The sequence below is a fragment of the Malus domestica genome, chromosome 02, assembly GCF_042453785.1.
Source record: "Malus domestica chromosome 02, GDT2T_hap1".
Taxonomy (NCBI): domain Eukaryota; kingdom Viridiplantae; phylum Streptophyta; class Magnoliopsida; order Rosales; family Rosaceae; genus Malus; species Malus domestica.
Window position 1 is genome coordinate 35,460,379 of NC_091662.1, and position 26,557 is coordinate 35,486,935.

General features: G+C 37.8%; 2 long non-coding RNA genes, 1 other non-coding gene and 1 pseudogene across 7 annotated transcripts; all 4 read right to left on the reverse strand.

Annotated features, from left to right (window-relative positions):
• Nucleotides 1–722: 722 nt before the first annotated feature.
• Nucleotides 723–16,179, reverse strand: LOC139187674 (uncharacterized; annotated as a pseudogene).
• LOC114822187 (uncharacterized) lies at nt 7,875–12,407 on the reverse strand. 2 transcript variants are annotated; one of them, XR_003770348.2, is made up of 4 exons: nt 11,741–12,407; nt 11,353–11,638; nt 10,986–11,122; nt 7,875–8,095 (listed from the first exon to the last, which is right to left on the reverse strand). It is a non-coding gene; the product is annotated as an uncharacterized lncRNA (long non-coding RNA). The 2 variants fall into 2 exon arrangements; XR_003770343.2 differs by lacking the exon at nt 10,986–11,122.
• LOC114823800 (small nucleolar RNA R71) lies at nt 8,501–8,605 on the reverse strand. Its single transcript, XR_003771747.1, has one exon. It is a non-coding gene; the product is annotated as a small nucleolar RNA R71 (small nucleolar RNA).
• A 1-nt stretch (nt 16,180) lies between the features above and the next one.
• LOC114822184 (uncharacterized) lies at nt 16,181–17,883 on the reverse strand. 4 transcript variants are annotated; one of them, XR_011578553.1, is made up of 5 exons: nt 17,422–17,883; nt 17,247–17,309; nt 16,889–16,981; nt 16,734–16,813; nt 16,181–16,378 (listed from the first exon to the last, which is right to left on the reverse strand). It is a non-coding gene; the product is annotated as an uncharacterized lncRNA (long non-coding RNA). The 4 variants fall into 4 exon arrangements; XR_011578554.1 differs by lacking the exon at nt 16,181–16,378 and having other exon boundaries at nt 16,623–16,806; nt 16,889–16,950; nt 17,422–17,874; XR_011578552.1 differs by lacking the exon at nt 16,181–16,378 and having other exon boundaries at nt 16,623–16,806; nt 17,422–17,874.
• Between the last annotated feature and the right edge of the window lie 8,674 nt (nt 17,884–26,557).

Sequence of the window (26,557 nt, forward strand, 5' to 3'; positions counted from 1 at the left end):
CCATGATCACCAAGGGAGCGCTCAACAAGCTCTCCAAGATTAAGGTTGTAAGGATGTTGATCACCCAAACGTCAACGATGATGTCACAGAAGTCGTCACCAATTCAAGCTATGGCCAAAGGTGGTCTCAATCCTGGTCAATTTTGGTGAAGGGTGTCGAAGGGTGAAAAGATGAGTGTCTTGAGAATTTTTTTTTTTTTTTTTTTCCAGAATAAAGATGGCAAAGGCTACCATAGATGGAGGTAGAAGAGTGGGTTGGGATTGGAGGTAATTGCCTCATGGGTTGACAAACTTTTTAATTAATTATTAAATTATTGAACTTATTTCTAATTTATTTTTAATTAAATTAAATTTGTAGGATTTATTTATGTGTCGCATCAGCAAATAACATTTCGGACCTAGGAGATAGCACAAAACATTTCCACCCGGAAGAGAAGGGAGATTTTCGAGCGTGCTGCCCAGTTGGATGTCATTGTTACCACCAAACTTGCCAGGTTGCGGCCGAGACCAGGAGGATGAGTAAGAGTTTGCATGTTTCAGTAGTGTTTGATCCAAGACTATTTTCAAATCTGGTCATGTTAGTGGACATGAAGTAATCCATGTTTCATATTGTAATTCAGAAACGTGATTTATACCATATATTTCGTACAAATGCTTTCGTTGTTAACTTGTCGAAACTTGTATTATATAGTTCTAACTCTGAAATAAACATAAAATAAACAATAAATCAGAAAACAATGTTATACTGTAGTTGAAATTAGGGGGAAAATCGCAACATACTGCAAAACACTATAAATATCAAATACTAAAAATACCCTAACTTAAAAAGTAAATCAAATTGCAAAACTTAATTAGCTAACTTTTCCAACCTATACGATCACTTCGGAGGAGATCCTTCTAGTCGGATATAGTCGTACATGATACCTGAGAAAGGGCCATTTGCACTTCTGGACTGAGTAAGATAGATAGTGTTGTTTCCTTCTCGTAGTCGAAAGCTTGGCACAACAACACTGAACAGCTGGTACAAACCATGAATTCCATGCCTTGCAATAGCATTGTCCTTCCCTATTATTAGCCTAGTTGTAAAATGATGTCGGTCGTTGGGGCTCTGGTCGTTCAATCGAACCTGCAGTTCTGCACCGTTTGCTGAGGCCAATGCCAACTGGAGTGTATAATCTCCGGTGTTCATTACTGTAGACAGTTAGGGTTAAGGGGGTTTAGGGTTTTGTATTTTATTGTACTGTATAGCTGCTACCAACTCTTAGACCCCTTCGTATATAAACCCCTGTAAAGTATACTTTAAAGTCAATGAGAATCTGAAACTTCACATGGTATAGAGCCTCTGATCCCTCCTTTTTCTTTTCCATGGCTTCCGCTACTTCCTTTCCTGCCTCTTCCATTCCTAATATCTCTACACTTGTTTCTGTCAAACTTTCTGAATCTAATTACTTACCATGGGAAAGTCAAGTTAAACCATTCTTGATTGGCCAAAACTTTTGGCGTTTTGTAGATGGATCCCACCCTTGCCCTCATCCCTTTATCACCACCACAACTCAAGCATCTTCCCCAAATGCCTCTGCTAATTCCGAATCCTCCACAGTGGTGCCTCCTGTCACTACTAGCGTCCCCAACCCCGAATACCTGGTATGGTACCAGACTGATCAGACCCTTGTCAGCATGTAATGTGCTACCCTTACCGAGCCTGTTCTCTCGTTGACAATTGGGTTATCTACTTCTCGTGAGATCTGGGAGCATCTTCGTCAAAACTTTTCTCAACAATCCCTTGCCAACTCTACCCATTCTCGGTTTCAGCTGCTGTCTCTTCAAAAAAGTACCAAGACGATCTCCGATTATCTGGGCCTTGCTAAACATTTGGCAGATCAATTGGCTTCTATTGGCCAACCCGTTCAGAATGGTGATTTGGTGACTTATGTACTTAATGGCTTGGGGTCTGAATATGAGATTCTTGTCTTGGCACTGACCAACTTTCCTCCTCTACCGTCCTTTAACGACTTGTGTGCTCGTCTTCTGGTTTATGAATCTAAGCATGCCATGACTCAAGCCACTTTAGCTCATTCTGCTCTCTACTCCGCCCGTAGCTCTGGTGGTAATCTCTCTCAGGGGCGTGCTAATCTGCCTTGTTGCCATCATGGCACTTCCAATGGCAATCGTCATTCCTGTAATTCTGGTGGTGGCCGTTTTACCATGCATGGCAGTGCTGGCCGATATGGTCCACGTACTGCTCAACACCGGCCTCGCATTGTGCCCTTGCACGACTCGCTCCGACGATGATATCTCTCGAGCTTTTGCTGGCATGCATATTGCTTCTCCCTTAGATCCTACCTGGTATCCGGACACTGATGCCACTCACCATATGACCAATGACCCTCACTTCCTCACTTCAACTACTAGGTATGGTTCTAATGACAAGGTTGTTGTGGGTAATGGTGAGACCCTCCCTATTGCGCACACTGGTAATCTTTCTTCTAAGTCCGGGCCTTTCATTTTTCGGTTATCCCAAGTTTTGCATGTTCCAGCCATTCGGAAAAATTTATTGTCGATTGCTAAGTTTACACGTGATAATCTTGTTAGTCTCTCGTTCTTTCCGTGGGGTTTTGTCGTCCGTGACTTAAAAACGAGTGTTGTTCTTTTTCAGGGCCCATGTGAGGATGGTCTTTATCCCCTAAAGCTTGGTCTTGCTCTTAGCACTGGTTCTACTACCAAACATGCCTTTGTTTCCATTTTTGCATCACCCTCCCTTTGGCATAGTCGTCTTGGGCATCCCTCCCGTCAAGTTCTTAATGTATTAGCCTCTAGTAATGTATTAGGCTCGTCATTTATTGTCTCCACCAAAGATTTTTGTAATCACTGTGCGTTGGCCAAATCCCATCGCCTAGCATTTACATCTTCAGAACATTATGCTCTGTCTCCTTTTGAATTAATACATTCTGATGTTTGGATGTCTCCTATTCTGTCGGCGTCGGGATTTCGTTATTATGTTTTGTTTACAGATGATTACACACGGTATACATGGATTTATCCCATGCTTAAGAAATCTGAGGTCTTTCTTCACTTTACCAATTTTATAACTCTCATCTCTAATCAGTTTTCAAAAATGGTTAAAATACTCCAAAGTGATAGGGGTAAAGATTATGATAATTTGTCTTTTCGTCAATTGTGTGCGAAAAAGGGGATTCACCATAGATTCTCTTGTCCTCATACCCCGCAGCAAAATGGACTTGCAGAACGCAAGCACCGTCATATCTCAGAAATGGGACGCACCCTGTTACTTGCTGCCAATCTTCCACATAAATTTTGGGCTGAGGCACTCTGCACTGCTGTTTATATAATTAATCGGCTACCCACTCCTGTTCTCAAGTGGACCTCTCCGTTTCACAATTTGTTTGGCCGGGTTCCTGATTACATGGCTTTGCGCACGTTTGGGTGTGCTAGCTTTCCATACCTTAGTGATTATGCAACTAACAAACTCCAACCCAGATCCTTGTTATGTGTTTTTCTTGGCTACGGTGACCAATATAAAGGCTATCGTTGTCTTCATCCCTCAACTGAACGTGTATATCTGTCTCGTCATGTTAAATTCAATGAGCATGATTTTCCTTTCCACTCCTCTATGGCATCATCTTCTGTGCCTGCATCAGACTTGGTATTTGTTCCCATTCACCCCGTACCTACCCTACTTCAGGACAACCATGCCTTGTCCCCTATGTTTTCCTCATTGCCACCCGTGCCTATGCCTCAAAATTAGGATCTCACCCATACCACCACTTCTGCCACTGTCCCTGTGTCAGTCTCCACCACAATCCCATAACAACCTTGCACTTCACGTGCACTTTCCTTGCCAGCTCATGACCTGGCACCCATGCTGCCTGAAACCCCCGTGACTATCCCTCAAAATCTGGAACTCTCAATTGTCAACCTGCTTGCACCTGTTCCTGCGTCTATCCCTCCTACATCTCAGCCACCCCACTCATATCCACATGCCTTTCAGTTGCCAGCTAGTGGTTTGGCTCCTCCTCCTTTCTCAGGACCTCACACACGGTCTAAGTCTGGAATTTTCAAACCCAAAACGAAGGCCTACCTTGCTAGTCATCATCCTCTTCCATCTGCAATGACCACCCTCGTTGAACAAGAAGTGAAGCCCACTTGTTTTACACAGGCCTCCCGATCCCCTCAGTGGCGCCAGGCTATGTTGGATGAGTTCAATGCGCTGCTTAAACAAAGCACATGGACCTTAACCCCTCATGTTCCCCATGCTAACATTATCGGCTGTAAATGGGTGTTCAAAATCAAGCGCCATTCTGATGGCTCGATCGAGCGTTACAAGGCACGTCTTGTCGCCAAAGGTTTCCATCAACAGCTTGGGGTTGATTTCACAGAGACCTTCAGTCTTGTTGTGAAGCCTACCACCATTCAAACCGTGCTTAGCCTTGCCATGTCTCTTGGTTGCCCGATATGTCAACTTGACGTCAAGAACGCCTTTCTCCATGGTTCACTCATGGAAGAAGTTTATATGACCCAACCACCTGGCTTTGTTGATCCCAATCGTCCCAACTATGTCTGTAAGCTTCGGAAAGCCATCTACGGTCTTAAACAAGCTCTTCGAGCTTGGTTTCAACGTCTAAACACCTTTCTCATTTAGGCAGGTTTTATCCAAAGTCGGGCAGATAGCTCAATGTTTACATATCATCGCGGCTCCACTATCCTTATTTTTCTTCTATATGTAGATGACATTGTTTTGACGGGTAACTCCCCTCCGTTGATTCAATCCTTTATCCAAACTCTGAGCACTGAGTTTGAGCTCAAAGATCTCGGCAAGCTGGACTATTTCCTTGGCATAGAGGTCTCTTATTTATCCAATGGTATTCACTTGTCTCAAAACAAATATACTTTGGAGTTATTACAACATGGTGACTTATTAGGGTGTAAACCTTGTTCCATACCCATAGCAGCCAAGACTCAACTCTCTGCACACACTGGTGTTCCCTCACGGATCCATCTCTTTACAGGCAGCTTGTGGGTTCTTTGCAATATCTTACCCTAACTCGGCCAGATATTTCTTTTGCTGTGCAGAATGTCTCTCAGTTTATGGGTCGTCCTACTACTGCTCACATGGAGGCAGTTAAACGTATATTGTGTTACCTTAAAGGCAGCTTGGGTATGGGACTTCGCTTGACTTCTTCTTCACAACCGTTTCGTCTCATCACCTATTCAGATGCAGACTGGGCGGAGTGCCCTGACACACGTCATTCTACCACTGGCTTTTGTATTTTTCTTGGTGACAATCTGATTTCTTGGTGTGCAAAGAAACAACGGACATTATCTCGATCTAGTGCCGAAGCGGAGTATCGGGCACTTGCCTTTGCACGCACTGATTCTATTTGGATAATGGGTCTTTTGCGTGACCTCCGTGTTTCCGTCTCTGAGCCCACAGTGATGCATTATGACAATTTGAGTGCCACATATATGGCTCCTAATCCGGTCTTTCATGCCCGCACGAAACACATCGTTTTAGATTATCATTTCGTCCGGGAACGTGTTGCGTCAGGGACTCACCGTGTTCACTTTCTTTCTTCTGTTTCGCAGCTGGCTGATCTTTTTACGAAAGGCCTGTCGAATACGCGTTTCCAATCCTTGTGTTCCAAACTTGTCTCCTATCCGACGTTAAGTTTGCGGGGGAGTGTAGACAGTTAGGGTTTAGGGGGTTTAGGGTTTTGTATTTTATTGTACTGTATAGCTGCTACTAACTCTTAGACCCCTTCGTATATAAACCCCTGTAAAGTATACTTTAAAGTCAATAAGAATCTGAAACTTCACAATTACATTTTGAAGTTGAAATAAAATTTGCCATGTGGTTCCCGTATACATATCATTTCCGATGTTCCTTGTCACATGAGCGAACAACCAATCGTCACGGTGATTGTCAGTACCAACGTTGTAGATGAGATCATGGTCAGGGTATAAATCAGCATACCGATCCCACAAGCCATAATGTCTAAACTTGTTTGTGTGACTATTGTTGACCAGATGGTTTGCCAGTGATGGATATGGATCCGGTATGTAGAGCTCGGCTGCAGATCGATCAGGGATGCCAATTCCCCACAGGGTTGGATCACTTCTCGGAGGTTCGAAGGTGAGACTACCCAAATTTATTTCACTTGTTGGTTCTATTGTAACGATAGCCCCATATTTGTAGTCCCCAATAATTCCAAGAACAGTTGCATACAGACTATAGTTCCCAGGTCGAACATTTTTATTGAGGAAATTACCTTGACTGTTGATGAGTATATTTTATATTATATATTTTACCCTAATCTTAGTATATTTTGGTTAATATTTTGGAAGAATTTTGATACTTTGAATTGTATTTTCAATATAGGACTTTCGACTTCCTCTGGAGCAAAACAGGATCAAGTGGACGAATGTTGGAGTAATTTCAGTTGGAGGACGTTCGTGAGTCACTTAGCTTGATCGTATCAAAATCTGGGATTTTTCCACCAAGCGGTTATTTTCTGGCGATAAAATAAAGGAGCGATGCGCAGTGTTGGAAAATGACGTTTTTGGGCTTAAATTGCGTTTTTGGAGCCCAAGATGACCTCGGATGGGTTCGTGGCCTTTTGGAGAAGTGTTCAGAATATTTCAAACATTGTATACAGCTATATTGGGCCAGTTTTGGAGCAGCTTATGGGTCCTAAACGTGGCTGTTCAGATTTTAGGCGAATTTTACCATTTAATTTAGGGTTATGTTTCCTATTTTATTTGATTATTAATTTTAGTTTCCTAGTGGCAATAAAGGACCTGGGATTAGGGTTTGTGTGGTGGTTTAGCAAATATATTGCTTGGCCGTCTACAGTTTTTCTCAACGCTTTATTTTATGCAATTTTGAAGACAGAGAGAAGTGCTAGGGTTTTGGAAATTTTCTACTTGAAGGTGTTTTCAATCATTTTCTTAATAATATTTTCTATGATTTCAATTATGAATATGCGTAACTAATTTCCTTTTGCTAGGACGAAGCGTTAAGCCTTAGCATGAATATGTGATTTTTATTTAATTGCTTATGATTGATTGCATGCATACTTTGAATTATTAATCACCGGGATAAAAACTATATAATTGTCTTAATGCCTGATCACCATTAGGATCTTTAGAAAAGTAATTTGATGCAATTTTGGTCGAAAGGTTCCCTGAAATTGATGCTAGCTTCTTGTGATTAATAATTGTAATTTCACTTAGGATGAACACCACGTCTTAAGGGTTTCATGGTTTTTCAAAGGATTTTCATAAAGTATAATGAGTCTTTCATGTTCAGATTTGATCTGAACGTCCGGATGTGTTACATGTTAGATATATGTTCTATGTTGGAGGTTCCAAGTAGAATATGAATTAGGAAAATCTAACCTTCAAAGTGGCATGTGTAGATCATAAGTAATTGGTAAAAGTTCATAGGATTGCTAGGTGATGATGGAACCCTAATGCTTTCTTAATTTGATTTCTCACAAAACTGTTTTTTTTTTCTTCTAGTTTTCAATATTGCAGATTGTTGACTTTAATTAATTAATTTCTTTTTTATTTTAAGTAGGATATAAAATCAATCACCTAAATTTCTACTTTACAATAACTATTTGGAATTTGGTTTGCTTCAAATTATTTTATAATCCCTGTGGAGAATGACCTTGTGAGATCCGTTTATACTATAACAACCTTGTGATTCTTGCAAGTATAATAGGAGTTTTTAGCCCATTCACATAAGTTGTAAAATCCCTATCAAGAAAATAGCGCCGTTGCCGGGGATTATTTAAAATAATCCTTACTAATCAGATTTTCAATTAGTTATTGCTGTTTATACATATAAAAAAATAATAATTTAATTTTCTTTTTTATTTTATTTTTCACAAATTACAGCAGTACAGTTCAGATTACAAAGATAATCTGTGCATTGTCAGCACCCGTTCAACAGTGCAGAAATTGTTTCCTTTTGATCCAGAACTGGAGTAGACTTTGAGGAGACGCAGGGAGAAAAATTTGCAGTGGTTCCTTCTCTGAAGGGTACTTTTAAGCAATCTTTAATTTCTGGGGATCTGCACAGTAAAGAAAAAATGGCGTTTGTTATTCCAGAGGCAGGTCAACCTTTGGGTGATTCTTTAACAGCCTATACCACAAATATACCAAGTTGCATTACTTATCCGGTAGTGGAGGAAAGGTCTACATTTGAAATAAAGCAGCACATGTTGAATATTCTACCTACATTTCATGGGTTATCGACTGATGATCCAAACATGCATATTGCAGAATTTTTAATGGGATGCAAAAATATTTTGGTGATAGGATTTTCAGCCGAATCTATTAAGCTTTGTTTGTTTCCTTACACTCTAAAAGATCAAGCAAGAAGATGGCTCCTCACACTCCCATCTGGAAGCATTAATACTTGGGCCCAACTCAGTGAAAAATTTTTAAACAAGTATTATCCAGCTTCTAAGACTCTTGACATGAGAATTCAGATTTTATCTTTTGCCCAAAAACCAAATGAAGAGTTTCATGAGGCGTGGGAGCGGTTTAAGGAGTTGATTAGAAAATGTCCACATTCGGGTATTAACACTACTAATCAAATGCATATATTTTTCAGATGGTTGAATATGACAATAAAAACTATTGTCAACGCTTCATGCGGAGGTTCGTACAAAGATAAAAATGCACAAGAAACTTGTTTGTTATTTGAAAAAATGGCAACAGATACGCAACAGTGGGCAGTTGAGCAACCACAATCTAGGTCTGTTTTTTAGATGTCTAATGGTTCACCATATGTGTCGGCACAAATTGAAAAAATGGAGAAAAAGCTTGTAAGATTTGATGCAAAATTAGACATGTTATTACAAAGAATACCAGGTTCACAGGTTGCTGTACAACAGCCCTTACAAGCTGCCTGCAGCATTTGTAACTTAATAACTCATGATTTTATGAGCTGCCCACATAGAGATGTTTGTCCAGATTTTACAGCAGAGCAGGTTAATGCATTTAACAATTTCCAGCGTCCCAGATATGACCCCTATTCAAATTTCTACAACCCAGGTTGGATAGATCATCCTAAGTTAAAGTGGGACAAAGATCAGCATTCTAGACCTCAATTTCAACAGTAGGTACAGCAACCTGATGCACCTAGGGCTGCTTGGGAGGTTGCAATTGAAAAATTAGCAAATACTACCACTCAGGAAATCCAAAATCTACAAGCAGCAATGAAAAACATGGAAAAACAAATTGGGCAGATTGCGTTGCAGGTTTCAGAAAGAGCTCCGGGTACATTTCCTAGTCAAACAGTACCTAATCTAAGAGGACGAGAAGAATGCAATGCTTTACATACTTTATGGTCTGGCAAAAGTTATGACAACAGACATGAAAAATCCGCTGGAAATTCGCGGGCAGCAGAACAACCCCAAACTAAATTTGCAATTTTTGCAGATTCTGCAATTTCTGCAGTTTCTGGGCAGCTACAAGACAGATTTGAAAATACTGCAGAAGCTACCACAAAAATTGCAGAACGTGTATATGAGCCTCTTATGCCTTATCCTGAAAGGTTGAGGCCCAAAGCTAATGATCAACAGTTGACAGATTTTATGAAAACTTTGGCTAAAGTTCAAATTAATCTTCCATTAATTGATGCAATCAAAAACATTCCATCTTATGCCAAATGTTTGAAGGATGTTTGCACAAAAAAAATGAAGATCGTTGATTTTGAAAAAGTGATTCTTACATAACAGTGCAGTGTGGTCTTATTGCATAAATTGCCTCCAAAGAACAAAGATCCAGAGAGTTTTACTATCTCTTGTACTATTGGCAATTCTGATTTTAAAAGTGCTTTAATTGATTTAGGTACTAGTGTAAACTTAATGCCTTATTCTATTTTCAAACGTTTAGGTGAAGGAGAGTTGAAGCCAACCTCCAACATTATTCAATTGGCTAACCGTTTAATTACCTATCCTAGAGGGATCATTGAAGATGTTATTGTGAAGGTTGACAATTTGTATTTACCAGCTGATTTTATGGTGTTGGACATGGATGAGGATTTGACAACACCCATCATTTTGGGCAACCCATTTCTGGCAACAGCCCGAACTCTTATTGACGTTGAAGCCGGAAAATTAACATTCCGGGTTGAAGATCAAACTGTTGTTTTCAAGTTGTTTGAAGCAAGCATACATTCAAGTGCATGCGTGTTGATGCATTGGATGGTTTGCCAAGTGCCGAGTTTATGAACAAATCATCAACTGACCATCTGTCCATAAAGCCCCCGAATATGACTCGTGATTGTACAAGTCCTAAACCACAGCAGCAAAGGATGCTACATGATGACCAGCCAATTAACACTATGAAAAAAACATGAAAATTTGCCAAGTAGCCCAAATTTTAAGATAATACAACCTGGTAAAAAAATGTGGTTGTTAAGTTCCTATTTCAAATCATCTCCAAGGAAACAAGAGTCTCGAAGGAAATACCCTTTTCTAGTTACTAAAGTTTTTCATAATGGTAACGTGGACATCAAGGCTGAGGATACAGGTTTCACATTTAAGGTTACCAGACATCAACTTAAACCATGCATAGCAAAATTTGGTGTAGGCGAGTCATCAACTCTGAAGGCACCAATGATCTAGCCACCGGACTTCTGCAACGTCTAGCTACAGACTTAAAATAAACACTTGTTGGGAGGCAACCCAATTTTTCTAAACTCTTTCCTTATTTTATTTTTCGTTTGATTTTTTTTATTATTATTAGTTAAATTTCTAGATGCAATACATACCTAAGTTTTCAAAAAAACAAAAACAAAACACCAAAAACAAAACACAAAAAAAAAAATATATATATATATATATATAATAAAAATTAATAAAACATTAAACAAAAAATTTAAAAATTTAAAAAAAATTAAAAAAAAACGAAAAAATCATAAATGGAAAATTGCAGGTTGATTTTATTTACCCAGTTTTTTTTTTTGTTTTTTTTTAACGCATATTGGTTAATTGCAGGTTGCGAACGTGGAAAATAAAGCGCGTCCTATGCTGGAATCTTGCACCCAACAGCAAGTCTACCTTCACATCAACCACATCTACACAATGCTGGAAATTTAAAGCAGTCAACATAAAAAGTCATACACAGATGCAAGTTTGGGGGAGATTGTTGCAAATCCAGCAGAGACATAATTTTGAGCAGTTAATTTTCTGCAGCTCAATTTTGCGATGCATGGAGGAGAAGCACAATTAAATCACAGATCCATACACCACAGAACTGAGTATAGCTATCATTACCAGATCTACAACAACTACACTTGCAGGGATTCGAATTTTACCTCCCAGATGCATCGATCTGGGTCATGCGGCCTGTGCTGTTTTCGTTTGTTGAGCTTGTGTGGTTACTTCTTTTTCCCTTGGCTCTATCATGGATCCGAGTGTTCTGCACAAGCAACACATGTCTGCCTACATGCAGAAGTAATGAAGCAACTTTTTCACAGATTGGGGTTCATCACCAACAGAGAACAAGATATTACTTTTGTAAGACCTGGATCTGCAATGTTAGCTGGTGTTCCTTTTTCCTTGCTGTGTCAAGTTTCTCGATCATGGACCACTGCATCCCAACTATATCCATAGCACACCAACACGCATCAGTCACAACATAATAGTGCTCTACCAGTTACTAAGAACACAAAATAAACAAGGGTTACGGTGACTAAGTTGTACCTGCAGATGAATGCTCTTTGGACAATCGACCTTGGAATTGCCCCTTTTTGGTCCTGGTGTGACCTTTTTCGTTGTGCACCCGAGCATCCTCGCAAAGGAATCAGATCAGCATGCGTTAGTGTTCTTCTTTTCTGTCTAAAATCATTAGCTGGACATATAAATTGAGCAGGACAGGGGCGATGATTACCTTTGAGGGGAATGTGGAGCTTCAATGTACCATCAGTTCCATGGCAGAGTCGATTGTTTTTGGTTTTTGCTGAGCCGTGGGTGTGGTTGGCTAAGAGTGAGAAGGGATAAGAAAATGAGAGATATTTTTCATTTGACAGAGAAATGGGGTTTGAGAGGAAAGAGAACGCGGGATGAGAAAAATGGGAGCATTATTTCTGATATGGAGGTGTGTTTGGGTTGAGAAAGAGGCCTTGGATTTCTCACAAAACAATCTGAAATGAAAATAGGTGGATGAGATGCATGTGTTATGGGAATCCAAAGGACTTAATTGCACGGATAGGGGCCACGTGTTTAAATCGCGTGCATTCCATGCCTTTTTTTATGATGGTGGTTTTCAAATGGTGAGGTAAATAGTCGTTGGCTCTGGGTTAAATGACTAACAAAGACTGAGGACTGCGGACTGCTGTGCATGGGTTTTCAGACATGGGAACTTGCAAACACCATTTTCAAATTAGGATGCCAGCTGCATCCCATTCATCTCACAGGAATCCAATGTTCATATTGGACCTTTGTTTTGCACGTTGGGTTTCAAACCCTAGGGCTGCCACGTGTGGTTCTTTGTCAATGCTCAAAGGTTGTCACGCCATGATCCTTTCCCATGGCCCTAGGTCCTGATTTCGAATCAGATGATTTTTTTTCTGTTTGTTCTATCATTTGGTTATTTTAATTTCTTTGTTTCTTTTCTATTTTATTTTTTTTTTCTAGTTTTTTTTTTTAGTCTAGGCTGTTGTTTTGTCTTTTCCAGTTTTGTTTCTTTTTAGTTTATTTAGTTTCTATTTATATTCCACACCTTGAGGACAAAGTGTGAAATAAGTTTGGGGGTGGGAAAATAACATTTTAGGTTTTTAATTTGTGTCAGGTTAAAATTTTCATTTTTCTTAAGTTAATATCCATAGATTATTTTAAACGTTAGAACAAATGGACATGGTGAAGATTAATCCCACAGTAGAGTTTTTTCTATTTATCGTTGCTTAGACACTAATTCATGAATTATACTTTGAACTTTACACATCACACCAACATGGTTTGTGGGGAGTGAGATTGAAACACTTGCTTTTAGTCTAAGTTTATTTTTAATTTTTAATTTTTGTTTTAAGTAAAGTCAGTTATTATTGTGAATAAAGTAATAATTGTCTCACCCGAGGTTTTGCCTAGTAACCAGGCCAGTCCTGCCTAATCAGCAGTGATTCTCGCGTTAAACGGTAGAGTTTTGGCATGGAGCAGGGTGGTTAGTTGGTTTCGTAACCTTTTCAGCTCGGGTTAATAAGCCATTAGGGGTGTTCTACACCTAGTACCCTAAAGCCCTAGTGGTTTGGGAGTCATTGACCTAAAGCTCGCTACATGGGTTGGATCGAAAGCTTAAGTGAACCGACATTGCACGACCACTATTGTTACTGAAAAAAAATAAAAAATAAAAAAAAAAGAAAAAAATTGAAGAGAAAAAGAAAAAGAAAATATATATGTGAAGTTAGTATGTGTGGAGTATGAATACAGAAGACGAGATGTAAGAGTTTTAGTTGAGTCTCCTTAACTATGTTGGTTCACTTTACACCAAAGGAAGTTTGTGAATTTTTTTTCTAATTGATTCTAAATGGCTTAGACTCTGTGGTGGGATTGGTTGGAACTTTTGAAAAGATGTTCTAGTTTTTTAAATTTGCTATGGATTGCAACTTGAAGGTGGAAATTTTGTCTTGGTTGAGTTTTAGCTAGTTGTCTAGTTTGTTAAGTTTTTATTTTTGTTTGAGTCTTGTTTTGCTTGAGGACAAGCAAAAAACTAAGTTTGGGGGTATTTTGATGAGTATATTTTATATTTTATATTTTACCCTAATCTTAGTATATTTTGGTTAATATTTTGGAAGAATTTTGATACTTTTAATTGTATTTTCAATATATGACTTTCGACTTCCTCTGGAGCAAAACATGATCAAATGGATGAATTTTGGAGTAATTCTAGTTGGAAGACGTTCGTGAGTCACTTAGCTTGATCGTATCAAAATCTGGGATTTTTCCACCAAGCGGTTATTTTCTAGAGAAAAAATAAAGGAGCGATGCGCAGTGCTGGAAAATGACGTTTTTGGGCTTACATTGCGTTTTTGGAGCCCAAGATGACCTCGGATGGGTTTATGGCCTTCTGGAGAAGTGTTCAGAATATTTCAAACATTAAATTCAGCTATATTGGGCCAGTTTTGGAGCAGCTTATGGGTCCTAAACGTGGCTGTTCAGATTTTAGGCGAATTTTACCATTTAATTTAGGGTTATGTTTCCTATTTTATTTGATTATTAATTTTAGTTTCCTAGTGGCAATAAAGGACCTGGGATTAGGGTTTTTGTGGTGGTTTAGCAAATATATTGCTTGGCCATCTACAGTTTTTCTCAACACTTTATTTTATGCAATTTTGGAGACAGAGACAAGTGCTAGGGTTTTGGAGATTTTCTACTTAAAGGTGTTTTCAATCCTTTTCTTCATAATATTTTCTATGATTTCAATTATGAATATGCGTAACTAATTTCCTTTTGCTAGGACGAAGCCTTAAGCCTTAGCATGAATATGTGATTTTTATTTAATTGCTTATGATTGATTGCATGCATACTTTGAATTATTAATCGCCGGGATAAAAACTATCTAATTTTCTTAATGTCCGATCACCATTAGGATCTTTAGAAAAGTAATTTGATGCAATTTTAGTCGGAATGTTCCCTGAAATTGACGCTGGCTTCTTGTGATTTATAATTGTAATTTCACTTAGGATGAACACCACGTCTTAAGGGTTGCATGGTTTTTCAAAGGATTTTCATATAGCATAATGAGTCTTTCATGTTCAGATTTGATCCAAACGTCCGGACAGGTTGCATGTTAGATATATGTTCTATGTTGGAGGTTCCAAGTAGAATATGAATTAGGAAAATCTAACATTCAAAGTGGCATGTGTAGATCATAAGTAATTGGTAAAAGTTCTTAGGATTGCTAGGTGATGGTGGAACCCTAGTGCTTTCTTAATTTGATTTCTCACAAAACTGTTTTTTTTTCTTTTTCCTTCTACTTTTCAATATTGCAGATTGTTGACTTTAATTAATTAATTTCGTTTTTATTTTAAGTAGGATATAAAATAAATTACCTAAATTTCTACTTTACAATAACTATTTGGAATTTGGTTTGCTTCGAATTATTTAATAATCCCTGTGGAGAATGACCTTGCGAGATTCGTTTATACTACAACAACCTTGTGATTCTTGCAAGTATAATAGGAGTTTTTAGCCCATTCACATGAGTAGTAAAATCCCTATCAATTGTCGGCTCGAGTCCAGAACCGATAGCCCTTGCATTCCCTTTGCCATGATCCCACGTCTCCAGGTGCAGCCAATCCCACATAAGCAGAACTAGCCCCAAATACGCCCTCGTTAATGTATGAATCCCGTATTAGTAGTTGACCGGCAACTGATCCACGTCCATTGGAGCTAGGAAAGTCTTCGGACCAACTATTTACTTCTTTAAGCATCTGCCCATTAGCATTATTCCACAGCGAGAGGGACATATTCAACTGATTCAAGCCTGGAACGTCTGAGTTCAGATGCACATAGACTGTCCCAAAAACCCTTCGGCAAAGCTCATCCCAACTTCGCTCCCAACGTAGTGACCACTGTGAAACTCAGAGAGGGCAGTTGGGCCGACATGAGATGTAAGTACCTACTTGAATGGCCCCGCTGTGAGAAACTCATCACTGGATGTGATGATCCATGCAAATCCAACCATGAACCTTAATGTCTTTGTTCTCCCTTGAGTACTGGTACTTGTCATCCTCCTCTCCTCTAAACTCAGGATTGCTTGGATTCGTTAAAAGAACAGCTTCTTTATAAGCAAGTTGCCAACCTTTGCCACGGTCTTTGGCTGTTGGCATGAACCTTTGTATGTCGTCTGATACAACCATGAACTTAAATTTATCTTGTCTAAGCTTGAAAGCAATTCTAATCTGATCGATATGCAATTGTGGCCACCCTTCTAGACGCTCAAATATGGCGTATGTGTAAAACCCAGTGAGACCCCTCTGCATTATGATCCTCTTGTCAACATTCAAGCGAATTGTCACATCAGGGAAACATCGTAAGTTTTGGTAAAAGACTAGTAAATTTTACCCGCACGTTGTTGCGGGAGCGAAAATATAACTATAGACTATATTTTTAACATATAAATAACCAAGGACTAAGATAAACATGTAGAAAATGGAGCAAATATTTTTACAAAGTTGTCTAAGTTTATATGACTTACAGAAAAGACATTGTCAAATGCCTTGTCATTGATATACAAAAATGGCTAGTCTAGTATTCCTCATTGACAATCATCTCAGTGCTTCATTTGTATAATTACTTGAACATAGAATATCCCATAAGAGCACATTTTCCTTTAAGCGCTCACTGCAAATAAAACAATTTGGATCATCCGGAGAAAAAAAAAAAGAAGTTACAACTGAAACAAAATGTTAATACAGTTGTAATTAATTAGCAGTAATACTTTTACATGAAAGAATCGGACAGACGATGGCAAACTACGATATCAATAAATGAAAAAAAATTCAACAGCCATCATTCATTTATATATAGGAATAATAAAATCCATTTGCATTAGCTCTGGATCAAGTTCAACTCAAGGCTACAAAAATTTTAAACCCAAGATTCAGATAGCATTATTCAACCCCAAAAACCAAATAGTACATTTAACTGACTTAACACGATTGAAGGCATAAATCAAATCTAGGAAATTATACTCAACCTGCAATGCAGAAACGAACACTGTAGCTTATATACATTCTCAATGTCCTCAGCAAGTCCTCTCTCCAATGGCTCTGCAATCTACAAAAGGTTTTTAGAAGATTATAATTTAAAAACTGAATCACATAAAATTTCTGAAATTAGGTTGCTTCTTACCATAGTTATTTTATTCTTCTTATTGGATGTTTCAGCAAAGCATTTGATTGACAAAGGCTACACTGTTTCACAAAATGAAACAACATGATCAACCTACAAACAAAAGCATATCCATCAAGAAAAGAAGAACATAAAATTTTACTTTAAAAAGAAAAAACGTGAAGATCACGAAGATTGTTGGAGACCGATTCCAAAAACAAATACAAACCCAGTAAAATTCAGCTCAAATTCATGCAATATAATATAAGCCAAACAACCCCAATTTTCTCAGGAAACCAAGAAAACCCAAGAAGAAAAAAAACGAAAATGTGAATTCCAAGATCTAATAAAAAGCACAATGCAAAGATAAATTATATACCTGGCCCAGAAAGGGTTTGCAAACTCCCACAACAAAACCCTAAAGTTGGAAGATAAACGTTTCCTGCAACCAAAAACAAAATCAGACAAAAGATCCACACGCAAAATAGGAAAAAATAAAGAAAACACTTAGCAGGAATCGAATTTTACAACAATCAATTAAAAAAATTTCTTACCAACCAAGCACAGAATAACGGCACACAGCAACCAACGCACCCAAATCGTTGCGATTCCTCCGCGGAAAACAGCGGGAAAAAACAGACCAACCACCCTTCTAAACGATCGGATCGCGATAAAAACAGCGAGTCACACACAGAGAAACGCAAAGAGAGACGGAAAAACAGAGAGAAGAAAAGAAAAGGAAATGAAAAAGTGGAAGATGCTGGAAGTGGAAGTAAAGGTGTAATGCTCTTCCAGAATCTTTCCTACAAAACGCAACGTGGCCAAAGCTCAACCAAAAACACCAAAAAGCACCTTTCAAACAGGAGCAACAGCTGCAAACAAAAATGAAAGAGGGGTAAAACCGAATGGGCACTGTTAATGAACAGTACCCATCTGCTGAGCTTTAGTATATATAGAATAGAATATCATTTTTTATCCTTTTTGTGCCACAATCCTGTGGTCGGGTTGAACATCTGATATTTTTTAATTAGTTTTTCGTCCTACAACCGATTTTTTTATCATTTGTTTATCTTTTTCTGTACCACATATCATGTGTGTGGGTTTAAAAAACCAATAACAAGTTAAAAGAAAAAAAAAACTTATGAAAAGATCTTGAAAACTTTGAGTTTTAATAATAAGGACAAAATAAAGGTAAAGTGAATATTATCAAGTTTGACTTTTTAATGTAAAAATGTGATTTTTTTTGTTAAAGTGAACAGTACCGTGAGTTTTTCGTTAAAATTTTCAAAAAAAGAAAGGCTCCACGGTCATGGATGGTGGACACGTGGTGTAGAAGAGCACCAAACCGGCCTCACCATTTTTAATCATTTTCTTTCCCTGCTCTAATTTTTTTTATAAATTTTTATAGTTTGTCGTGCCACACAACATGTGGCCGGATTTAATTCACACTTTTTAATATATTTTTTGCCTGCCATCAGTTGCTTTAAACACGATGACAGAAGAATGGCCTAGGAGGGCAAGGAAGTCATTTTACTGTAGAAACGATGGCAAAAAAGTGGCTTAACAAACGAATAGAGGGGCATTTTGGTCCGCGCACTGTCCGTGAACAGTACAACGTCGTTGGGGTTTTAGTATAGGTATAATGTCTCTATTTGGTCTGGCGTCGCTGTAACAATCTTAAATTTTGTTCCATATAGAGTGTAATAACCATAGTTCCCGGCGTTAAGATCCCAGTAACCTCCTTGTGGGTTAGTTTTGACTTCAAGCAAGTTGTCAATTCCCTTGTACTGGATTCCAACCACGTCTCCTTCCGTAAAAGAAAAAGTGAGTCGAACAAGGCCATTGTTTAGCTCCACCAAGTTATGAGTCCGTTGTAGCATCTGAATTCCAAAAACGTCTACTACCATGCCTGCTCCTTAGAGATCTCCTTACAGAAATCGTCTTCTCAAAATCACCATTATTAGGAAGGAACAAGAGAAAAGCAAGCACCGCCACTGCTGATGCCCCAAGGATGCAACTGCTCCATTGCCGTACCTTCTCCATGAAAACTCTATTACCTGGAACAATGTAGTGTTGTTGCAAAAACCGATCGAAAGGAGAAAATGTATGAAAATTTAGCAGTATGATCGTAAACTCAAGTCCATGAAACATTCGAGCGAGATAGACGCCTATTTAATATACCACAATCGCAACAGATATGCTACGATAGCTTTACATGATAGATACAAATAGTAGAAAAAAATATAAATACTATACTAATATTATGTAAATGGATAAAACACTAGAAATATATTATAAGAGAAACAAACACTAGAAACATATACTATAATAGATACAAACACTAGAAACATTAAATATCGCGAATAAAAATACAAGTACAAACTTTTTTTTTGTTCGATTATTATAATGTTTCTGTTATCAAATGTAATAATATAACTTTTGACAAAAAAAATGTAATAATATAACTAGTAAAACATGTTTCTAGTTTGTATCCATTTAGGCGAGCCGGACAAAAAAAATACAAATACTAATATCATGTCCTTGATAACATTTTGTTAGCTAGTGTAAATAAGCAATTTCTAGTAAAATGCTTGTCTCTGTAATTTATTTAGACTTGTGTATATTTTGTATGTAACCGTTGAGTTTAAGTTTGCCTCTTGTAGTTCAAGAACCTCAAGAAATTTCAAAAACATCTGCACAAGGCTGGTCTTGACATTTTTGAGGCCCGGGGCAACCTTAAAAATGTGCTTTAACTTTATATAAGAAAAATTATTTGTTTTCATACGCAAGACTTTGAAAAAATAATACTTAGAAAAGCATTTCAAACTCAATAATTTAGAAATATGGAAAAACTAATTTATTTTGTATTGAGATAAGGGAACCAAAAGAACTCGGGCTTACAAGTAGATAGATGATGAGTTTTGTTCTCCTTCTATCTAAACTTTTAAAGTATTTTTATATAACTCATGAGTTATTTTTTCTTATTAACTAACCTAGTCAATATGAGACTAAAAAGATAATCATATTTTTGAGTCTTTAATTGATATGTATAAGTAATGAATGAGCACTAAATTAAATATAGTATTGGTCAAGACATACATACATTAATTTCTTGAAAGCTAATGCTAGGGATGCCAAATTTTTAAATTAAATTGTGTAAACCATATGTTGTGATTGTTGATAATTGAATTATTACTTAAATGTTGATTAACGTGTTTACTTCCTATTGGTGACACTTCATATGATTTGAAAATTTGGTCTAAAAATTTGGTCTACACATTACTCTTTGTTGAAGGTTAGACTTGAATTGGAATGAATGTCTAAAAACTGCATCCACATAGCAATGTAATAACCCGTCCCTAATTTTACAATTTTATAAATTTTTAAAGTGTGAATTTACCAAAATGCCCCTTGAGGCAAGGATTGTTAACTTTTGTTGACCATCGTTGAAAGGGACGTACAACCCATTCTTTTAACGTATTTGTGTAGTACACGACGAGATAAACGTGTGGGCACAAGCAGAATTGGGTTTTGAGCTACGATGAAGATTTTACGGACTTACGAACGTGAAGGGCAATTTGGTAATTTCCTGTTGGGAGATTTTTTTTTTTTGTGTGTGTTTTTTTGTGAGCCGATGGGGCCCATACTCCATTTCTCCCTCTCTTCCATGTCTCCCACCTTCTCGGCCCATCTCTCATTTGTCATTCAATCACTTTTTCTTTACCTTCACCTCTCTCTTTCTCTTAGCTTCTTCTCACATCTCTCTTTCTGCAATTGTAGAGAGCCCACGCCACACCATACCACCATCGCCGGAACAGCAAGCACCGACCCACCACCACCAGCCACTTACGATGGTGGCCACTCCAACGAGAGTCAAAAATTCAGATCACCACCTCACCTTACTTTCTACACTCTCAAACTCTTTCATCTTAAAGTCTTCCATCTTTATTTGCTTGCATCGAAAGGGTGCAACAATAACACCATCACACCACCTTGTCACTCTAGCGATCCCTCTGACCACGAACCACCACCACAGTACAGTTACTAACCTTCATTCGAGAACTGAGCTCTCTGGGTGTGTACGAACCGAGGAGGAGTTTGTATAGAGTTTGACTTTTTCCAGCGAGTTTTTTTCTATCCACAACCAAGGTAGGCTTCAAGACTCCTTAAACCTTTCTTATAGCTCGATCTAATCCTACTTAACCATGAATGTCGTCTTGGTGAAGCTAGGAACGCAGTAACATTGGGTAGAAATTTTCAAGTTTTTTTGGGAAATGAAAACCATGGTCATCTAACCACTTTCAAACCAATTTCTCGGCCAACACCTATCATGATTGGTCTTCCAATAGGTATAGACCGATTCCTTGCATTTCTAGCTTCAAATTGGTTTTTGTATCATTGATTTTGGTGGTGAATTGAGCTAGATATTTGCTCTAGAAGTTAGGCCATAAATTAGGCCGAACATGTGCTTCAAGAAGAAAGCAAGTACGTTTGTACTCACAGGCGCGTGGGCGCTCGTGAATGCGTGAGGGTGGTCGGCTTGTGCGGTGCATGAAGGAACCCAAAGTCCCTCCTTAGGTTTCTCAATGTGCCGAACCCGATTCCGCCGTCCGTTTTCCGAAATTCGACCATTTTAAAATAGTTTCTTTATTAGCCATACTTTGTACGAAAACGCGTATATACGTTAATGCGTTATATATTTATGTAAATGGTTTCATTTCTAGGTGAAACGCATCACAAGGATCTTCGATGGCCACGAGACGGGTTCGACCCGGCGACATGATTTGTGAGTGGGTCTTTTCTTTTATATAGCTTATATATTGGTTAGTTTTCACATACATATTTAATAATGAATTTTCTATGTGATTGCCATAATTAAATTAACGTTTATAAGAAAGGTCGTAATGTTGAGAATTATGAAATTATTTAGAATCTTGCGGGATGCATAGGTATGCGTACTATTATGGGATGCCTTAATTATATTTGCAGCCATGAATAATATATGTTGACTAGAACTATCGAATCATTGTGGCTTAACTATATTTATGTTATCTGCTCATCGTGTGCTACACCGGTGTTAGTACTCGTCTGAGGCCAGAAGTAGTCATTCACGTGTATGTTCACATCGCACCAAACGCTCACTTTGGATCCATTGTAGGTGCCAATCCTGACCTAGATTGCTATAGGCAATTAGGACTCATATGTGATGAGCGTAGTGCCAGTATTCACGTGATTGTAGTACTAGAGCGTAAATCATTATTACACCTAGTCTTGTTATGTCAGAATACCTCTACATGAACTCATGTGTCAGCATATGTTGATGAGCATCCGATATTATATGTTCGTTCATTCGAGTTATTATGATTACCGATTGTCATGCAGTTTATATGCTGAATATCGTGAATTGTTGCATTCTGGTGATATTACTATTTACAATAAACGTTTTCATACTATATGTAGTATATTATATGTGGAAACTATACTTGTTTTACGGCAAGAGGTTATAACATTTTCAAAAAGGTTTTACAAAGATTTATTTTTTTTAGTGGCAGAGCTTTCGTGTCAACGAGGATTTCTAGCAAAACATTGTTATGAGAATACTCCTGATGGTATAATTCCTCTTTTACTTCTACTATACTTTACTTATGCTCTGACATCACATGTGAAATGGGTTTATTCGCGCTCACATGTGCACTCTTCCATTTAGGCACTTTTAGGTTTAAATTTATTCACATATTCCACATCATTACAGTCCATGGCTTTGTCACCTTCTGATGTTGGCCAGCACAACTCGATTCAAAATCCAGGTGAACCTTCCAGATTGGGGTGTGTGAGCAACTAGCTAGTAATTAAAAGAAATTAAAACCAAACATAAATTCATTAAAAAAATGGAAAAAAATAAAAAATAGAAAAGCACATAGCATTTTGAACTCAAGATATTTTGTTAATTTTAAACAACAGAAACCATTGCTTTTGATTAAACTTTGAAAAGAAATTCGTAAAAACTGGAAAGTAAAAAAACGCACTAGTGTTTTGAACCCAAAACCTCCTCGTTAATTTTAAACAACATAAACCACCACTTCTGGTTGAACTTCTTGACCATTTGACCAAATTTTATAAAGGTATACTCTTATGTAACAAATTCGTAAAAATTGGAAGGTAAATAAACACACATTGTGTTTCTTGTTAATTTTAAAGAACCGAAACCACTAGTGCTAGTTAAACTTCTTTGTAAATTAATTGTAATTTAACCAAATTTTATGAATTTATACTCTTATAAAAGTATATACGAATATACAACTAAATAATTTTGGTGCCCCCAATTGTTTTGGGCCCAAACAGTCGCCCAACCCGCACTAAGCTGGACTGGCCCTGAATTTACACATGTTGTCATGCATATGCATTAATAGGGGTGCAACTCGGGCAGGTTAGGCAGGCTGGAAGGTCAACCCAATCTTAACCCAACTTTTACAATTCAGGCTCGGGCTCGGGTTCGGGTTGGGTTTCATTTGAGTTCATTTGGGCTCGGGTTTACTTGGGTTGGGTTTGGGTTGCCCAACTTTTTCAAGTTTAATCTTGTAACAACTTAACTTCCAAGAATTCCTAAAAAAATTAAGTCAAGTAAGCTAACTCTAATTCCATAAATCAATCTACTATAAAGGTTTAGGATTAGAGACTACAAATATAGGCTGACTAATCAAAGCCTCTTATTTCGTAAAAGCTTAAGTAATTATAAAGGGTGATTTATTAAAAAATTATTAGAAAGGGCGTTGGTTTTTGGACTTGGCACACTTGGGTGTAGTATAAGCATTAATTGATATGGGTTACAATCTGATTAGATTGGGTTTCGTTAGTCGGGTTAGGTAGGATTGGGGATAGATGAGCAAATGATCAACCCAACTCAACCCAATCAGTGAACAGGTTGAAATGGGTTGGGTTGGGAGGGGGGGTTTATAACTAAAACGAAAAACCCGCTTGTTCAGGTTTAAAGTTGGGTTGGACATGGGAGGGTTTGGATTGGCCTAACCTAAGTTGCACTCCTATGCATTAATGTAGTATAAAATGAGCTATTTGTTGTAACAATTGATGGATAGCCACTAAATAATGTGATGGATGACTGTACCAATCACTTCAGACCAAATAGGACAAATGGGAATCTTATCAGTGGGAGTGAGCTGTACAGCAACTTTCAATGCTCTTACTCTCTATATAAATACAAGACACCTTATGCACAAAAGGTGACTATGATAGAGAGACAGAAACCACAAAGTTCACAGGAGAGTTAGGAAGGAAGAAAGGATGAGAGAAAGAGAAAGGAAGAGAGAAAGGAGAGGAAGAGGATGGGAGATAATAGAGAGAGTTATCTTTGTACTCCTATTATTCCAAATTATAATGAAAGCACCACTGCTACCCCGAGGACGTACTCCAATCACACTGACTGTAGAGGAACCTTGTAAATTTTGTGTCTTGTTTCATTTATTCTACTGCACCTACCATCGATTTTACAACACTATTTAGTTGTGGGTTTATTTGTATGAATAACTTAACTAGGTTTTAGTTAAAGCCCATATGATTCTGAGTCTACACAAAACCCTAGCATAGGTGCTTGCCGCATGACTAGTTTTATGTTTTTGTGCATATTTAACATGCAAGATAATTAGTAGTGGTTTTTGGTTTTATCCCTTCACATACTTATCTCTTCATAAACTCTATCAGACTATGTGATTAGGGTTTACCTAACTAGGTTGATAAGGTTCTATGTGAGTGTTGGATGTTAACCTATATAGTATGAAGATCTTGCAGTGTGTAATAAGGAAGAACATTTTTAATACAAAGAGAAGAAGATGAGAGAAAATATGTATCTTTGTGTATATATTTCTTAATGAGCAAGTAATATATGAAAGTTCCTATTTATACAAAGTAATCTCAACTAGTTAACTAAAATAACTTCTAATCTTATGACAAGTAGCACAATCTCACTCATCAATTCATATACTTTTTCATCCCTTCTAACTCAAGCTTTGAAGATCCAAGCATTAGAGTGTTACAATGAGTTTAAAACAAGCATTAGATAGTGATTGAATGATAATTTGCAATTGGACGTAAATTGAAGCCCTACTATTTGAATTGAACTGAATGTCAATGATTAGAATCGGAGATTTTCTCTCCGTTGGCTGGATTTAGTCAAAGTGTAAGAGAGAGAGAGTAGGAAGCTGGCTCAGCGGCGAGTCCAGCGACACGGTTTGGAGGCTTCGGCAATGCGGAAGTCACTGGGTAATGGGGATTAGACAGTTGAGTGTTGCGTATTTTGGGTTTTTGGAATTTCAAATACAAATAATAGAATTTAACAGTATTAACTCTCTTTTAATTTTGCGAAATGTACAAAATAAATCAATATTTATGAGAGTTATTAGGGTCATCCACCTGATCAATTTTTATTTAATAATAGAAACACATTACAAGAAGGTGTCATCGAAGTATATTTTTTTCGATGACCAAATTCTTGATCTGATCTGAAAAGAATAAGCACACAACAAACAAGCATAAGAAATCTCCTACGTGGCAGACCACAATAAACAAAGAACACACAAGAACTAACGGTGCAAATATGCTACAATAGATTATTGTTGACAGATTCGGAATCGAGGATCACATAGTCATCGCTAAAAAACGAGGCCACACAAACCTCTAGGCAGTACAAATATACACAAAAACAAGTAAGCCGAAAAAGAAACCAATGTCGACTCCTCTCCACAATAATAAAATAGGGCACGCTCATCTCGACCATCTACAACCTCACTAAATCTGCGATAGTCACAACTCAATCAAGGTTCACCTGTCACTAATCTGGGCATGGAAAATGATTCGACCACAAATCTTGACCATGGTCCGTGAACATCCTGTATCAATAAAATCCGCAACATTAATGGCCCAAACAAGCTGATTCCAACTCGAATATGGGTGTGGAAGTTGAGTCAGCAACAAAAACTGTCGAGTAGCACATGGTCAGCCACCATGAGATCTAAGCCGTAAAAGCCTATTTCGACCAACCACTGACCCAAATTCACGAGTCAATCTCTAAATGAGAGCATAGAGATGGGTTTGAGAAACATAGAGAGTTACGTACATTATATATACAGACTTATGTGCACCATATATAGGTCAAAGGGAGAAAAAATACGTATTCGGGACTTCTGCAAATACTTAATTCTGGCACAATTTCAAAGCAAATATCTTAAAAATTTTGCTTTGCTCGAACCATAGACCTTAATACCGAGAAATAAAAATAAATATAAATTTTTGTGCCACAATTACCACCGACGACCATTCTTTTCCCAACTCTTGGCATAACTAATGACAATTCTTCAGGTACCCAAGTTTAGATCTAACTTAGACTCAGACTCATATTCAGACTGTTAAGTTTTTAGTAAGCTGATATATACAGGAATTGGATTTTAGAGGGAGCTGAAAAGACAGAGAGAGTGAGAGGCAAGGTTTTTCACAACTGCAACTCTACTACACTGCAGAGAGCAACATTTCATTCATATTCATTCCTTTCTTTTACATCAGACATCATAACCGTTCAATTACATGAGCCAATGTGATTTTGACACATGGCAGAACAAAGCATATGAGCCATTGAAAAAGAGTCCTAACCTAAGACCATACACTTGGCATATGAGCACAAGT